At 33.1% G+C, this 18,504-nt stretch overlaps 2 long non-coding RNA genes across 2 annotated transcripts; one reads left to right on the top strand and one right to left on the bottom strand.

Annotated features, from left to right (window-relative positions):
• Positions 1-284: 284 nt before the first annotated feature.
• LOC132633448 (uncharacterized) lies at positions 285-2,628 on the top strand. Its single transcript, XR_009579654.1, has 2 exons — positions 285-897; positions 2,298-2,628. It is a non-coding gene; the product is annotated as an uncharacterized LOC132633448 (long non-coding RNA).
• A 4,545-nt stretch (positions 2,629-7,173) lies between these two features.
• On the bottom strand, positions 7,174-15,426 carry LOC132634378 (uncharacterized). The gene is made up of 3 exons (XR_009580129.1): positions 15,250-15,426; positions 8,919-9,046; positions 7,174-7,635 (listed from the first exon to the last, which is right to left on the bottom strand). It is a non-coding gene; the product is annotated as an uncharacterized LOC132634378 (long non-coding RNA).
• Positions 15,427-18,504: the final 3,078 nt, after the last annotated feature.

Below are 18,504 nucleotides of genomic sequence, written 5' to 3'. Positions count from 1 at the left end.
TCATAATTGGGGTCATTATTGCAAAATTAATTCTTGGTTATTTAAAATAATTACGTTTCAATCATGTTTAAGGTCCAAATTAATTGCTTGTTGCCTATTGAAGTTTAGTTTATAAAATGAGTATAAAAAACAGACGTATATACACTGATATACATGTAAATATACATGAATATCACGTATACGTATACATGTATATACTCACCCAACCCTATTTCCCTTTAAAATGGCCAGGCCCAGTCCACTTGGACTGACCCGGCCTACGAGCCTTGATATCAGAAGGGGTAATACCCCGCTATTCACACCAAACAAACCCTTATTCCCCTAAAACCCCTCACCTTCTCCTCTCTCCTCCGAATGGGCCTTCAATCCACCAAACAAGGTATTAGCATTAATTGTTTAGCTTCTTTTTTATCTCACCTCTGCGTTTTTAACGTTAATCCTGTAAAACCTTAATGATTTTTGTTGTTACATGTTTGAAATTACGAATTCCTATTGGTTGCTAGAGAACCCTACGTATTGGTGATTTGTTGACCAAATCTGGTCCTTTAATATGTTTATGTTTTAATCTCGACCCTACAACGATAGGATCGTGGGGAAGAAACCTCAAATTTGAGGATTGTCCCACATTGTTTAGGGTTAGGGTTTGAGGATTTTGGGCTTCTATAGATAGAACCCCTCATTTCACATTTTGCAGGGAGAGAGAGGAGAATATCAGATATTCACACTAAAAACTCGAAAATTGGGGTTTTTGCTTATTGCTAGAACCTATCCTTTTTCAGAGTTAAGTTTCAAATTTTAAAGTTTATTTCTTGTTGTGATTTGGGGCTCAGTATGAGGCAAAAAGGGGGGGAAAATCATCCAAAGGTCCAAGCTCTCTTCTAAGCTGTGCAACAAGAGGTAATCTTCATTCCCTTTTTATTATTTTTGTTTGTGTGTGTTTCAATTCCTGTTTGTGCTTTAGTTCCATGTTTAATGTAGCTAGTTAGTGTTTAGCCTAGAGTTTCATGTTAGTTGTTTGATTGTCTGTTTCTGGTTTGGTTTCCTGTTTAATGTAGCTAAATATGGCTTAAAATTGGTCTTAACTCTATGAATAAGTTGATTCTCCCCTTTGTTGTATTCTGAGTTGCTTGAAATAGTATCAATATTAGCATGTGATTAGCCCTGTAATTTTTTTTTTCCCTGTAATAAAGAATGTTAATCTAGCCTATGCAACATGATTACTGGTGACTGCTTGTGTTTATATAGTTTGTTTATGGATCAAAATGAGAAGGTGTCAACTGCCTAAGCTTAACTAACTTGATTTATTAAGTGAATCTTGGCTTACTCAGTAAACTACCTAAGCTCTTTTGTTTTAAAAACTGAGTCTTGTTTGGCACTTTTTGATCCTTAAAAGAGCCTGTTAACTAAGCTTAAGAGTATTATTGCTTAATCTGTCTGAAATGCAGTAAATGGATGTTGGTATGCCCTTATGTATGACATAGTATGATGATATGTTTAGATAGCTGTAGTCTGGGGCCTGTTGAGACTCTATACTTTGCTGTGAGTTGCTTAATGTTAAATGGAAAAGGAACTGGCTGTTAGCTCAATACATCTAGGCTGTTTATGTTGTTAAGACATGAGATATGTGGCTTGTCTGAAGGTTTTTGTGAATTGCAAATACACATTTTGTCTGAACTCTATATATGTTATTACAAGTATACTCTTGTTTGAACCTTATAAGCCTCTATATGTATAAAATATGTCCTGTCTAAAATTTTGTAGATAGTAACATGCCTTATCTCAGTCCTGTACATGCCTAAATGCAACAAGTGTGCTTTTATTTTGATTCTGCCTGTCTAAGTGCTACCTTGCTTATATATTGCAAGTGTGTTGTATCTGAATTATGTATATGTGTGTATATTACTAGTACACTTTCGTTTAAGCACATTAATGAGGAGGTTAGATTGGTTATTATGGATCAAGCTTGAACCCTCCCCGGTGTTAGCCATGCCTGGGATTCATGGAAATCCCTTGGAACTTGTACAACATCGGGAAGACGGGGGCAAAAGCTTTCCCATATTAACCCTCTAAACATACTTATGAATGTGTATACACGAAGTATACTCAAATATACATAAGTCACTTGTTTGTCTTGAATATTGAAACTGCTCTGTTACTGGGCCTTAACCCATTCTTGTTATGAATTAAATTGTTAAGTTTGTGTGTTCTCGAAAATGGGCCTATATGTGAAATTAATGTTTATCCTTTTTCTATGATGAAACACCTCTTGCATTTGGGCTTCTCTGCATCAAATACAGGGACTGGGCCTAACTCTGTTGTGGGCCTGATTTCGTATATTGGAAATGGAAGCTAATATTTATTGAAGGCCCAACCATGGGTGTAAATGGTGAAGGCCCAGCTATGGGTAAAAATAGCACTAATGGGGCGGGTAGCCCATTAGTATTCTAAATTCTTCCTCCTCCTCCTATGTTTATTTGTTATGTTTTTTTTTTGTAAAATTAAACCTTATTATTAGTGGAACCTTGTAGGATGTAGATACTAGGATTATCACCTAGTTAATTGGGTAATTAAGATAAAAGAAGTTCAAATCTTTTCAAACTTTGGGCTTAAGACCAATTTTTTGGGAAAGTTAGACATTTGTTTAAGTAAAAATGAATTCTGGACCAAGTAATGGACTGATTTTATGAGGGATAGCCGTAGTACTTTGTAACACCAAGTTGATAAATTATAAGGGTTTAAAAAAAAAAAACGCGAGTTTTCATACGATTTGGTCATCGTAGAATCTGGCAGTTTTTACGGATAAAACATGAATCTAAAATGTGGAAAAGAGCACGTCATACAATCCTTTTTGTAGACAAGAAGCAAATTGTGTTAACACTGATTTAGACCTAGAAGTTACTAAAATTTGACCAAAACAGCATATTTTGGGACTGAAAATGGGTCCATTTCATCGGGTTGCATTTGATAAAAAACCAGATTGAATTTGGCACTTAAATGATTTGGCTTGAAATTTGACTCGGACCATTATGCATGGACTAAATGAATTTGGGCGACCAACTTGTTTTTGTGTCATTGGACTGAACACTTTAACATTTTGTGGATCAAATTGGACTTGTTGGACCATGAGTTTATTTTGGGCCAGAAATTTGAGTTTGGCGGATTGGATATATGGACTGTGGTCTTAACTGATTGGGCTTAACTAAAAAAGGTTGGATTTGATGAAAATGGATTTATATATATATATATCTCATATTTTTGTCTAAAGTCATAGATGGATCCTTGAACTTGTTTTGATTTTTCATTTAGATCCCTTAACTGAAACGTTGACCATCTGGATCGTCGAACATAAGATAAAATGTGCTATTTGAACCCCTCGTGCCAGTTGGGCACACGCGTGAACTGCACTGCTTAAAACAAAGCGTGAGTTATCAATTTTTTTCCTTTTTTAAAATTTTTAATCATTAAATTTTAATTTTAATAAAAACTCTATTTTAAAATCTATTTAAATAATTAAAAAAAATTGAAAAACCCAATCCATTCTCTCTGATAGCCCACTTCACCGTCGCCATTGCCTCCGTCTCCCCACCATCGTCGCCGCCGCTTCAAAATCTATTTAAATAAATCTCTCACAAAAAACGGCACCATTTTTTTAATTACTTAAATAGATTTTGAAGCGGCGGTGATGGGGCGGCGGAGGCAGCAGCGGCAGTGAAGTGGGCTATCGGAGAGGATGGGTTAGATTTTCAGATTTTTTTAAATTATTTAAATAGATTTTAAAATTAATTTTTTTTGTTGACATGACTTATTTTTATTGGTCAGATATTTCATGTCGCTGGTCTATTTTTTCATGTCACTGCAAGTGCAGTTCACGCGTGTGCCCAGCTGGCACGAGGGGTTCAAATGACACATTTTATCTTATGTTCGAGGGTCCAGATGGTCAACGTTTTAGTTAAGGGGTTTAAATGAAAAATCAGGACAAGTTCAGGGGTCCATCTATGATTTTGGCACATATTTTTATATAAAAAAGTCGTGAGTAATAAACTCATCTCGTTGGGACTAGAATAGTAACGACTTTACTCGGAGGCGACCCCGGGTGTGTCCTAGTCCGAAAACGAAGTGGGTTGAACACTTACGTGGATTTTCTCAACCAAAACCTCCTTATCTATAAGGGGACTTTTTGTCGGAATTTTCTAAAACCATATACATATGATGCTAATATTCTATATTTTGAGGAAAAATCTTAAACACATAAGAAAATAAATAAACCTTACAGTGAAGCTCGTAGGTCAATCGTATTCTACGGATCCTTAATACCAGGGTGCGTAAAACCTTCTCTAGGGGATCAGCATAACCCTTACCTCGATCTCTGGTTCAAAAAAGTCTTTTTCTCGGTCTGAAAAACTCTTTAACCTAGTTTTCCTAATTTTCCTTTTGAATAAATTAGTTGGCGACTCTAAAACACTAAATATCCAATTTAGAGCACCAACAACCTCGGATTATTTTTATGCCTTAACCCGCGTAAAAGCGAACCGTAACAATAATAAATTTTTGATTTATAACTTTAGCTAGTCATCTTTGAAAGAAAATTCATGGTTCTTTTTTATCTTCTCATAAGTCAAAATGGTCTCATTATATCACACGAGTATGTTACTATCAACCTAAAATACTCCTTCCAGTCTAAAATAATTGAGATTTTAAATTTGGGCACATGAATTAAATAATTTACTAATTCCTAAAAGTCAAGAGGAGTTTTGGCTTAATTACCCTTAATTATGATTTTTGTCACGCCCCGAACCATGGTCTGGACGTAATACGACACTCGGTGCTTTACTGCATGTGACCGAGCGAACCACATGGCTTGCTGAATCATGATAAGGCATACATGAGCGGAATCTGACTTAACATGATGAGCCTAAACATGGGATATCATAATTATCAAATAAAATACTTGTTTTAAGAAAACATGAATGTGGATTGTCATAGATAATGAGCCAAAGATGGCTATACGAGTCTAAACATCTACATAACATAACTGTCTAGTCTATGAAACCTCTAACATGAGTCTGAACTGCTAAACGTAACTGCTGTGATAAGGCTCCCAACATACCTTAAGTACATAACTAACATAAAGTAAATAATGACTAAACTCCGAAGAAGATGGGGCTCACTAAAAGCTGATACGTGGGTGGTTCTATGGAGTAGATGCGTCGTCCTGTATATTTGTAACTGCATCGTGAAATGCAGGCCCTTGGGCAATAGAAAGGGGACGTCAGCACATTGAATGTACTGGTATGTAAAGCAACTGAATGAAATAAACAAGACACGTGAAATAACATGATAAGAGCTGGAACTGAAACTGAAACCTGGTCATGAACATGTGTATCTGACATGGACATAAATACATATATAACATGGGTAAAAACATTTTAAGGTAAAAACATTTTAAAAGTTGGGAGGGCATTAATATAACCGACATGTAACGACCACGTTGACACGTGGCGTCTGATCTCTGCCCGACCAGCTAAGCCGTCCTGTACCTTGCCAGGGTACAAGACGTGAACATGACATGAATGGATCCAAATCCCTCAATGGGGAAAATATGAAGGAATCGTCCTACTGGGCGGAGCGATCCTTATCCTACGTTGGCATACGTAGTTTCAGGTATGAAACCTTTTCGGTAATCTATGCAACTCCCAAAAACATGAACATAATATAGTTGGCTAAGAAGCCCATGATTTTCGTGAAATAACTTGTAAATAACTTGTAATCATGATTTCACGAAATAACTTGTAAGTATGGTTTCATGAAATAACTTGTAATCATGGTTTCATGAAATAACTTGTAAGTATGGTTTCATGAAATAACTTGTAATCATGGTTTCATGAGATAACTTGTATTTAGCACGTATGTATCTTGAATCATGCCATGAAGATAATTATATAATACCACTGCATGAAAACTTGTAGACATGTAGGATATTAATGAAATAAACATTTTTATTTAAAAACATGCATGCAAGAACCTATGGAATACGAGATATGGGTGTTCATGGATTACGGACAGATTCTCAATAATCATATGGAGTTACTAAGAACACAATGATAAAATAATAGCAATTCATACATAACCTATTCATGGACATGGACCTAAGGTTATCATGAACATGGTGTAGAAACCCTATTTTTCATAAATATTCATACTTTATGGAATAAGAAGCGTGGGGAAGAACAATGATGTTCGCACACGTAGATAGCAACCCTACATACCTTAATCGCTCCAACACTCCTTGGGCGTACATTGGGTGAAATTTCCAGTGAAATGGCCATAACTCTTTGTATGAATGTACGGTTGACCTCTATAATATACCGTTGGAAAGGGATTTCAAAGATCTACAACTTTCAAGAAGGAAGTTTTCTCAAATTCCTAACGCAAGTTTGCGAAAACTGTCCATGAATGAAGATGATTTAGCTCTGCCACCTTTAGTAAAATGGCCATAACTCTTTGTACGGATGTTCGGTTGACCTCCATAATATACCTTTCGAAAGGTCTTTGAAAGATATACAACTTTCAAGAAGGAAGTTTTCCCAAATTCCTAATGTAAGTACCCGAAAACTGGCTATAAGCACCAACTGTCATAGACTTAGACGAATTTAGAAGGCGTTAAGAACTTCACTCTTTGGTTTGACTTCAAAACGACTGTTTATCACCCGAGTTCATCCCAAATGGATTTGTATGGCTAAAATATCACCTTTATACTAGATTCATACATTCACACCTAATTCGGATTTACGGGATGTTACAATTTTATTTCTTTTTAGGTTGACATAATTATTATGGGAATGTGTCAAGAAAAAATTTGAAGAAAAAGAACTAAATACCTTCTTGATTTTGTGAAATATCAATTATTTTAGACCAACTTTTAGAGACTAAAATCTTAATTATTTTTGGACGGGAGGGAGTATGAATTTACAATCACACCCCAAAGCAAGTCAAAGTGAGTTCCCCACCCACGATATCGTCACACTATCCAAGTTAAATAAAGAGCCAATGTGAAATTAATAGGATGTACTAAATAGTAAATACAACGTTAATAGTATCTGTTAAAAGAGTAAAAATTTCTCAATTGAAAATACAAATTTTTCTTTAAAAAATATCGGCTACGGCTCAGGAAAAGGGAAATAATTCGTTTTCATGCCAGGCTTTACATATCAAGAAGTTATGAACAACTATGATTGGAAATGTGAAGTTACTGAGGACTATGACCGAATAAAATTAGATTTAACTTTGTTTTAAACAAAGAAAGATTTTATAAGCAAAAGTCTAATGGTTGATCAAAGAAATTGATTCAACTAGAATTAAGACAGTTTTGTGTCGTGACATCAAAAGCAAAATTCAAAGTATGCAAACTACACAAAATAGATTTGATTAAAAAGACTCAATTCACATCATTCCAGAAAAGAATATGAAAAAGAAACTAGAGCCTCTTCTCTCACAATCTTCACATCACTTCTCATTCCTTCACTCCAACCACAACAAACCTTCCTTTGACCCCACTAACAGTAGGAATTTTGTGGCCAAACACCCCAGCTTCACCTTTGAACTTTTTTCCACCGCACCAACATACTTGTCGCAAAGCTGTGCAATAATCACAATATGTTAAAACTTGAATTATTTCTTAAATACTATCTAAGTATGACACCATTGAAGATGTATTCTTCCGGAACAAGACCTTCACAGTTGAACCTTTTCTTTATATTACATGTAACATTCTTAAAAGCTTCAACAACGTCCAGAAATGTCGATCATGAGTAACATATCTCGGTACACCATTAATAACAATTGAGAGCGTAGACTATACTCACTAAAATGCCATTAGAATCAGTTGAAGAACAAAAAGTTAGAGAAAACTACAAGCGCTTTATTAAAATAAAAAAAAATAAAAAAGGAAAGATGATGTGAGATTTAAGTTTGAATTAAATTAAGTGCTTTATTTATACAAGGAATATTATCTAAATGAAAAGCTTGGATCAGATCAAGTGTCTTATTTAGTGATAGTTGTAAAAATGTTTCTGTATGTTGTTGATTATTTCTCACTATTATAAAATATTATTATTGATTTTTCTCTCTTTCAAAGCGTTGCAGACAATTTTTCAATTCCTTTACTTTCATAGCTTTCACTCTGTTAAAATATTTAAGTTAATTAAATTAAAAAATTATGGGAGAAAATAACTTGTTTTCGGTGGAAGCTTTAGGCGGAGAATGCAAGCCTGTTTTGCCCTTACTACTGTGTAAACTAAAGACAGTGCAAAATATGACCTTAGCGTCCCGACAATGTAAACTGATCCATTTGGTTTGGACCAGTTATGGGGAGAGGTAATTAATAATAAAGCAGAAGAAAGCCACAAAGGTTCAACTTAGAGCAAGTATGACCTTAGCGTCCCGAACTATTTTGATTTCTTATCTCTGTCTTTTCTCAACCACACTACCTGTTTTTGCCCCATCTGTTGAATATTCAATAAACTCTTGTTTGCTTTATGTCATTACTTTACATAATAGATGGAGGCACCCAAATGAACTGGAAGGAGATTCTTTCGCAGTGACAGTTTATAAGTACGTTGACATTATCATACAAATGTGTCTCGGCAGAATATCAAGCAATTTCATGGAGAGCATGGTAGTGTTTTTTTTTTCCAAATTAAATAGTACTACTACCATTTACTTCTCATCTCAAGCTGAACTTATGGATAGCTTTATAAACGCAGGAGAACTTGAAATCATACTTAACAACAACCTCATTTGCCGCTGGAAATTGACAATGAAATCATGTTTATCTAACGCGAGCAAAACTTCACAGCCAGAGGCGGACCCAGAATTTTAGCATGGATGGGGCACCAATGACCAATAGAAAGACTACTTACCAATTCGCAAAAAGATAATTTTGAGATCAACAGGTGTTTAGGGCAGCCCGGTGCATAAAGCATCCAGTGTTAGTAGGGTCAGGAAATGGCCGCACCCCAAGGGTGCTTCCCCGGCTCGAACCTGTGACCTATAAATAAATAGGTGTTTAGTTTAACAAAATTAAAAATAATCTGATATTACCTTATGAATTGTGATATGAAAATACTGCCAAAATATAGGCTCATTTTCATCAATACATAGTTAAAGAGAGGATAAATGACCAACAAGTTTCTCCCAAATCTATTAAAAAATAAAAGAAACCTAATTTTTAATGACCTCAATTGAACTTGTTATATAATTATGAATACTTGACACTTTGTTAATTAAAAAAATCCTAAATTAAAAAATGTGATAAGATTTTTGGGCTTAGTAATAAGATAATTATTATTATTAAGTCAAACTTAATAAAGTTATGTCTTCCTCAATCCCCAGTAATAATACTATTACATAGTTATATAATAAATAATTTACTGTTGTAATACATTGTAAAAATCTATATCAATCATTAAAATAAAAATGGGAAAGAACTTTATTGTTAGAGAAGTCTGATTATTGGCTTGAATTCAATTGTAGAAGAATTATCAATAATGGGTTTAGAATGTAAAATGAATTCCTGAATTGAAAGAATGAAAGAGAGAAGAAGGGTTTATAATGGGGAAAGGATTTCTAATTCTCTTCTGTTGATGTGGAGGAGAAAATTTACTTCTCGGGCTTTTTGTAGGGATGATTTAATCAGAAGAAGTGTGGGGACATAAGATATTAAAGAAAAGTAAAAAAGAAAAGTATTGGGCTTATTGTAATTGTAAAGAGGTTGTCAAGCTCCACAAAAATAAAAGTAATAAAATGATGAGCAACATAGGTTCGATCTCAGCGCTCAAGCGCAGGGGCACAACGACCAATTGTACCAATCAGGTAGATATATCTTAGGGGTCCTTTTAAATATATATACTCTTTTCAATGTATATATATATATATATATATATACAAAAAAAATTCTGAAATTTACGGTGGCACGTGACCCCTCTTCTAATAGGGTAGGTCCGCCTCTGTGATCACAACATCATTGAAATGCTTCTAAGACCTTAAAATTTAGAAAAGCATACAAAAAATGCAAAAGAAGTTCCAAAAGCATATTTGCACTTAAATTTGGCAATTGGTGCAATCTTTCTCAAGACAAGGTTAAATTTTAAGGCAAAAGAGTCTTTCACATATCAAATGCCCTCAAAATACTAGTTATTGGAATCTTATTCATTCATATTTAAGTTTACATGATCCATACCACGATAGACCTGGTACTAGTGATTCCGTATAAAAAAAATCTATATATATTGTAAATGTTAAACGGATCACAATCCACCCTCATTATTATCTCAAAGAATGGAATAATTGTTGAATGAAGTGTTTTCCATCTCAAAATTGACTTTATCAAAGATGTAAGAAATCGTATAGCATATGGAAAGTAAGGTTAACTTCAAAAATTTACAGTACCCAACAAATTAGAGATTATATTTTTTGCTCATTCATTGATTCTTTAGTTTTATAATCCCACAAGTATTAGCTATTCTCTCAACTGTGGGATTGTTCCTGACACCTAATATATTTGGTATTTGGTTAAACTTCTTAGGAATAACAAACAAATGAATTGAGCCTAAGATTCAAATTTACGCTAAGTGCATCAGAGCAATTACTGCAATCTAGATAGTGCAGTGAACATATTACGAATGAAGAAACTAGAATGTAAAAGACCAAAAGAAATTGAAAAAGGAAAATCCCTAAATGCAATAATGAAATAGAACCAAAGAGAGCTAGTCCCCTATCATTAATTACGATACAATCCACTTTTAGGAGACGAAACAAGTCATTAGTAAAATAGAGGTTTGGCTATTCCGCTGCTTCTAAGCATATCATTCTCCTAGAACGAGATGAGATGGGTAAACTCAGCTGCAAGGTAAACATAAAATAAATTTTCATTACATCTTTTAAAAAGCTTAAATTACCCTTAATTTGAATGTTAATGACCATAATGTTGGCTTAGAAAAATATAGCCTAAAATTTAAAGCTAATCTGGTCCAATAACAATTTCATTTCTGTGTATGATGAAATCGTCTATTTGTTAGGACTCTAATCCATTTATTGTTCGAAATATGGTTTCACTTTATTCTCATTTTTTAAAAAGAAACTGGTTGTTATTTCCACGTGCGTACAGAGTGCGTTGGAACCTATTAACAAAAAAAAAAGTTAGTTAGTGTCAAGTATTTTATTATTTACTACTCCCTACGATCAGAAAAAGTGTCCATTTATCTTCTCTTTTTTTTTGGTAAAAAAAGTGTTCACGTATCAAATCAAGAAATAATTTATTTTATTTTTTCAGATTCTCCCTTATTAAATACTATGTGATTAAATCTCAATACCTATTTAATTAGAGATAATTTAATCAATTTTTTTCTAGAAATTAATATTTTCTTAAGGGATGTGCAAATGGCTAAGTGGACACTCACGGGAATATCAGTTAACTTTTTGGTAATGTTAGGCAACAAAAGCCTAGGAATAATGATGAGACTATCTCACCGTTTAATTGTCACAAACTTAAGGAAAGTCCAAGAATTCGTGCATGGATGTTTTCACAATAAAAATCGACTTAATTGGTCGTGCTATTTAAACTTTAATTTTAAGCATGAAAGTTTTTTTATGTATATTTTGCCTGTAACGTCTTCATTAATTTGAGTTTATGGATTTTTGCATGATGCTAAAAAGTTATTACTGGAATATACCCCCTCCGTCCCAATTCATGTGGAACTATTTCTTTTTTAGTCGATAAAAAAAATGTCATTTTTTATAATTAGAAATAACTTAACTTTAAAATATAACCACACAAGTATCAATGATTTATTTTAGACCACAATTTCCAAAAATCTTTCTTTGTTTCATAAACTTTATGTCAAATCGAACGGTGCCACATGAACAGAGGGAGCATATAATTTGAGGTGGATAAGATATTCTCAAATTTGATGAGATAAGGTCAGATATCCAGGAATTAAATTTGAAATTAATCTTATACTCAGTGGCGGAGCCAGGATTTTCATCCAGGGGGTTCAAAAATTCTAAAAGGTAAATACACGAAGAAGTCAGGGGGTTCAACATCTACTATATAGACATAACAAAATAATTTTAACTTTGAAAATACACTGTAATTTTTCGCCGAGGGGGTTCGGATGAACACCCTGGAGCCAATGTGGCTCCGCCCCTGCTTATACTGTGTTCAGTTGATTATCAACCAAACACAATATAAATTTAATCTCAACTTTAATCATGTGATATAACACCTTATCTCGCTTACCAAACTACTAGTATTACCATCTTATAATTGAGTAAGGAGGCACGTCAACTAGTATAGTCAAGACACTTCCTAAACATGAACAGAGAGGTGCATAATTTTTTTCATTAAGTTTGACTGTGGTCAAATTCAAATAGTTAAAAAAGGCGGTTCCTTAACAAACTAACTGCCGAGCTTGTACACATTCCCATCTTCATACTTGCATTCATTAATTCTTTCTGACACACTTTCATTCTCTCTGCAATATTAGTTTCTAAAACCCTTGTTTTTCCTTTATGTATCTTGATTCTTGAAGCACAAGTTTTTGGCATATTTTGATCTTGATCGAAGAGGTACATTCAAGTTTTTCTTTATTTTTTACATCCTCAAATGACTGCTCTGTATAATCATGATCTTGATCGAAGAGTGTACATTCAAGTTTTCTTTACGTTTTACACCCTCAAATGGCTGCTCTGTATAATCATTGATGCTAATTAATTCCCACTTCAAAGGATTCAAAGGAATTCGGGTTTTAGGCAATTTGTAATCTTGATTGAAGAGTGTAAATTCAAGTTTTCTTTACGTTTTACATCCTCAAATGGCTGCTCTGTATAATCATTGACGTTAATTAATTCCCACTTCTATTGTTGTTTTGAAATGCGAGTATAAAGCTCCTCTATAATATTTCGCACAATATTAGGACTATTTGTGTAATTTGGAGTTGAATAAAACGTCACATGACTCCTTTCACTAACAATTGATGTTAATGGGGATCCTCTGGCCAATGCAAGCACAATCCTCTGGTCTCTTAGTTAACTTAAATGATTATACAGAAGTTGTTAAGTACTTGTGCAAATCCAATATTCTGTGAGGAATTAATTGATGTCTTCATATAATGTGCTAGTTTCTTTATTTCTGACTTCATTTGTTTATGTCTTTAAGGTCCTCATTAGTTCTTCTATTCTATGATCAAATAAATTGAGTTTTATTTCTTGAAAATATAGGTATTCAAAAAACAACCATGTCGCTTGAAGGACTGCAGGAATTGGAATTGGATTCTTTCCGTCAGCTATCTACCTTTGCTAGTTCACTTGGGCAGGAGAGAACTCGAACAGAGTTGATCCCGATTTTATGTGACATTTTAGATGACGACGGGGATGAAATCCTTATGACCATGGCTGAAGAATTGGGAGAGTTTATTCCATACTTGGGAGGAGTTGAATACGCTTAATATCAATTGAGAGTGTAGACTTTACTCACTAAAATGCCATTAGAATCAGGGCAGGAGAGAACTCGAACAGAGTAGATCCCGATTTTATGTGACATTTTAGATGACGACAGGGATGAAATCCTTATGACCATGGCTGAAGAATTGGGAGAGTTTATTCATACTTGGGAGGAGTTGAATACGCTTAATATCAATTGAGAGCGTAGACTTTACTCACTAAAATGCCATTAGAATCAGTTGAAGAACAAAAAGTTGGAGAAAACTACAAGCGCTTTATTAAAAAAAAAAAAAAAAAAAAGGAAAGATGATGTGAGATTTAAGTTTGAATTAAATTAAGTGCTTTATTTATACAAGGAATATTATCTAAATGAAAAGCTTGGATCAGATCAAGTGTCTTATTTAGTGATAGTTGTAAAAATGTTTCTGTATGTTGTTGATTATTTCTCACTATTATAAAATATTATTATTGATTTTTCTCTCTTTCAAAGCGTTGCAGACAATTTTTTAATTCCTTTACTTTCATAGCTTTCACTCTGTTAAAATATTTAAGTTAATTAAATTAAAAAATTATAGGAGAAAATAACTTGTTTTCGGTGGAAGCTTTAGGCGGAGAATGCAAGCCTGTTTTGCCCTTACAACTGTGTAAACTAAAGGCAGTGCCGGCTTAACCCCCAAGTGGCTAAAGCATAAGGCTTTAGGCCCCAACAAATTAGGGGCCCCAAAAATTGATCATATCATTAATTAAAAGTTCAATATATTATGGTTGATGTAAATATGATGAAAGAAATACATAATTAAATTAGTAGCTTCTTGCATTTTCTTCAATTACTTGAATCAATTTTGTTCTAACTTTAGCTTTGGATGATATTTTTATCCTTTCAAGGTGTCTATAGACAAAGTTTAAGTTAATTATTTAGAACATAATGTGTTCTAGGTTGAAATTACAAATTGGTTAATTACATTAGTTTGTTACACTGTCAACTGAACAAGGAATATCATGAAAAAAATGATTAAAGGAAAAATTTACAATTTTTCATCCCAAAAATTTAAAAAAATAAACTTCAAATGAAAAAATATATAGAATTTTTATTAGATAAACTTAAGGCTTTCTTATCAAGGTTAGCTTTAGATCCATTGAGCCGTTCCTGTCTAAAGAGACGAGAGAAGATCCAAGACGTGGATAATTGGAAATTTACAATAAAATGATGACATTGGAAAGAATGAATTAAAAAAAAAAAGGAAAAAAAAGAAATAAAAAAGAAAATACACCATTCCATAATCTGACATTGAAGTCACTAACCAAAACTTTTGGCAAAAAACGGAAATTTCGGAAGCGTGCCATCTCTTTCTAGACTTTATTGCTTAATTAAAATTAAACAAATTAAAAAAGTGGATGGAAAAATTCTAGAGAGAATCAAATATATCTTATACAGAACCTTTTTTTTTTTCAGCCAACGTAATTTTGGTTCTAAGAAAATATTCCCATTAGTTTCGTTTTCTCTGGCAACACTCAAGAAAATACTTTCTTCTTTATTTCAAAATCCACTGCATAGAAAACTTGTTTTTAATCTTAATGGAAAACCAATAGTTCCAAAACCTGGCTCTTGATACCACATGTAAGGATTTTCACTAGTTATAGATTGTACACATAAACAATCTAACATGAAATCCTATCAATTATTTTGGATTGTAGAATATAATGATTTTCACATATCTCACATAAACGATGAGTTTGAACAAGAAAACATACCCGAATCCATTAGTGTTTTCTTGATTTCTTGAGCGGAAGTCTTCTGATTTTGCTTTCTCTTGAGAAACATGTTTTCTCTCTCTTTTTCCTTAACTGTTTTGTTTAGAATAGTGTTGATGGAAATACGCCATCCCACAGTTATAAAGGCAGAGAGAGGACCGGTTACAATTAGTCCCACTCATCATCAAAGTGGGTAGTGGGGAGTTATAACGAAAATTAACTTCCCCTAGTTATCCAATTAGAATTTAGCAAATTAATAATTTATTAAACCACATACAACATAGGCCACATGGGCCAAATTTTACATACTGGTGAACCAATAAAGAAAAGAAATGAAAAATGATACTCACCTAATTACAACACATAAGATGCACATGAGAATTGCATCTTTAATTAACCTGGCTCCCAACGTACACACATTTATCCATGCACCAAAGTGCTCCCTAACATGAGCCCGTTTGGCTTAGCTTAAAAAAAAACAGTTTATAAACTAAAAAAAATAAGTTGGGCTACCTCAACTTATTTTTTTGGCTTATAAGCTGCTTTTTTTAAACTAAGCCAAACGGGCCCCTTATTTTTTTGAGCTTATTTTAAGCACAAAATGACTTATAAGCTGGTCAACCAAACACTCAAAAAAACTGAAGCAACTTATAAGGTAAGCCAAACGGGCTCTATATGGGAAGAAAATAGCAATGTTATACATAGACTAGGGAAGAATATATACATGGGAGGAAAAAAAAGGGTCATTTGCACGATTGCTCTTCAAAAGCACTGGTCTTTAATTTTGCCCCTTAAATTTGTGGTATTTAAATTTTGCCCTTCGCTAAAATATTTTTAGTTTTGGATTCGAATTTTTGCTCAATCAAAAAATAAAAAAAATTTGCAAGGCAGAGTTTTGCATACCTCAGGCAGAGTTTTGAATGCAAAATGCTGCCTGAGGTAGAGTTTTGCATACAAAACTTTGTCTTGCGAATCCAAACCTCGGTTGTGAAATTCCTTCTATTTTTTTATTGAGCTGGGGTTTGAACCCAAAACCTCGGGTATTAGGCGGAGGTAAAAAATTAAAGACCACCATTTTGAGGGGTGAAAATTAAAGACCAGTGCCTTTGAAGGGCAATCCGTACAAAAAAAATGGAAAAAGAAAACGTAACTATAACTTTGATACGCTATTTATTGGTTTGCGCAAGATACAACTTCGATCAAACCTTTTTGCTATTGCGAATTATTTATTTTTTGGCAAGAGTTTTTTTTTTTTTTTTTTGCATGATTTCATCTTCTTGAGTAATGTCTGAAATACTTACATGTCATGTCAACATATTATGCTTAAGTGACACATCTGAAATGTGGTTGGTATTAATATAAAACGGAGCTACAATGAGGTAGTATTAAAATAGAACGTGGTTCCTCTTTTAAGGGGCTGTTATGGTGGTTCCTCTTTTAAGGGGCTGTTATGGTTTTGCTTTCTTTTTGTCTTTTGTCAAATTGATCTCATTAATACCACACTAACATGTATCAACTTATAATCTAGTACAAGTAAGTGAATCCCCCTAATATTGTCATAATTATCCAAACTAGATGATGCACTAATGTGTAATTAATATGATGTGTTATTACTCCTATAGTTATTAGGGACGAATGCAACAAGGTTGACCTTTTTTTTTATTATTTTAAAAAGAATATAATTTTTAAAATCACCAAACATGTAAAAGAGAGTTTATTTTATACGTTTTTAACTTAAAAAATCTATAACCTCATTCAAACAATAAAGCTAACTTTAATGACATCACTCAACATAAGTCAAGTTTGTTTAACATCCATTCTTTCTAAGATCAAGAGATATGGCTTCAATACAATCGAAGTAATAACATCAAGAGATATAGCTTCAGTTAAATCGAAATAATAACACAACTAAGCGAAATGAAGAACTCAAAGAAAAATAAATAAAATTATCAGAAGTTACAAGTGGAGAAGTAAAGGTTGGGAAATGAAAAGAAAAGAGGGAAGAGAAATAATGTAAAATCCTAATATATTAAAAAATGAAAAATAATATATTTAAAAAGAAATCTTGTAATTACGTCATATAATCATCCGTAATTCTCACTTTCTGGTCACACACATTTGATAGTAAAGTATTAGAAAGTGAGATGAATCATAATAAATGTCTATAATATGGTGGTCATTAATAATGAAGTCGATGAGGTTATATGTTAATTTCTCTATGAATTGAAGACTCTGTTGATTCATTTCTAGATCTAATAAATACCTTATTAATTTAGTATTCGTCTACTCGAATTAGATTCGAATGAAATGTAAGGCAACACATACGTGCATTTATTTGCTTTTAGATACTCTATATGAGACATGGTATATAGTACGATCAATTAATTTTCAATTACGAATACAATATGTATCCTTAAAATGCTGAAAGTCTGAAACAGCTACCATGATTGATATCAAACCAATAACTATTCATAGGAGTAAACGGTAAATTTTCTATTTGATAATTAACCCAAAGAAAGAACTTAAATTTAATTAATTCATATTGTTAAAGTCTTGAATTGAAGAATGTAAATGTTTTCCATCAATTACATATACCTAATTACATGCAATTAAATAATCAAACAAACATATTAAAATTGTATAATTATACTCAATTACACCCAAATTTTATTACTATACCTTTTCAAATAGTCTTGTACCTATCAATCAATGATAACAAATTAGAATAATCTATTATAAAATAAAACTATGAAGTAAATACACAGAAGAAATATGTAGAGAGAATGTGTAGAGAGATATCAGATTATATTCCTTCTTCTCTTTCAACATTGCATCTGTGCATCCTATTTATAGGAGCAACAAGACATGGGATATTTTGAGATATTTTGGGATATTTTGGGATATTTATAACTTAATGGATATCCACTACTTGGGATATTTATAACACTCCCCCTTGGATGTCCATTAATAGATGATGTACCTCGTTAAAACCTTATTAAAAAAAAACCTTGTGGGAAAAAGTCCTAATGAAGGAAAAAGAGTGCACATATCTAGAAATACGTTTTGAGAGCTTCCTCATTAAAAACCTTACCAAGAAAACCCAATGGGACAAAACTTGGTTAAGGAAAAAAGAGTACAACGCGTATTTCACTCCCCCTGACGAAGACCAAGATTCAGATGTCGGAGTCTTCGCATTCCAATCTTGAATATCATCTTCTCAAGAGTTGAAGTTGGCAAAGATTTAGTGAACAAATC

This window comes from Lycium barbarum, chromosome 3 (assembly GCF_019175385.1).
Source record: "Lycium barbarum isolate Lr01 chromosome 3, ASM1917538v2, whole genome shotgun sequence".
NCBI classification, from domain to species: Eukaryota; Viridiplantae; Streptophyta; class Magnoliopsida; order Solanales; family Solanaceae; genus Lycium; species Lycium barbarum.
This window is presented reverse-complemented; position numbering and strand designations above follow the sequence as displayed.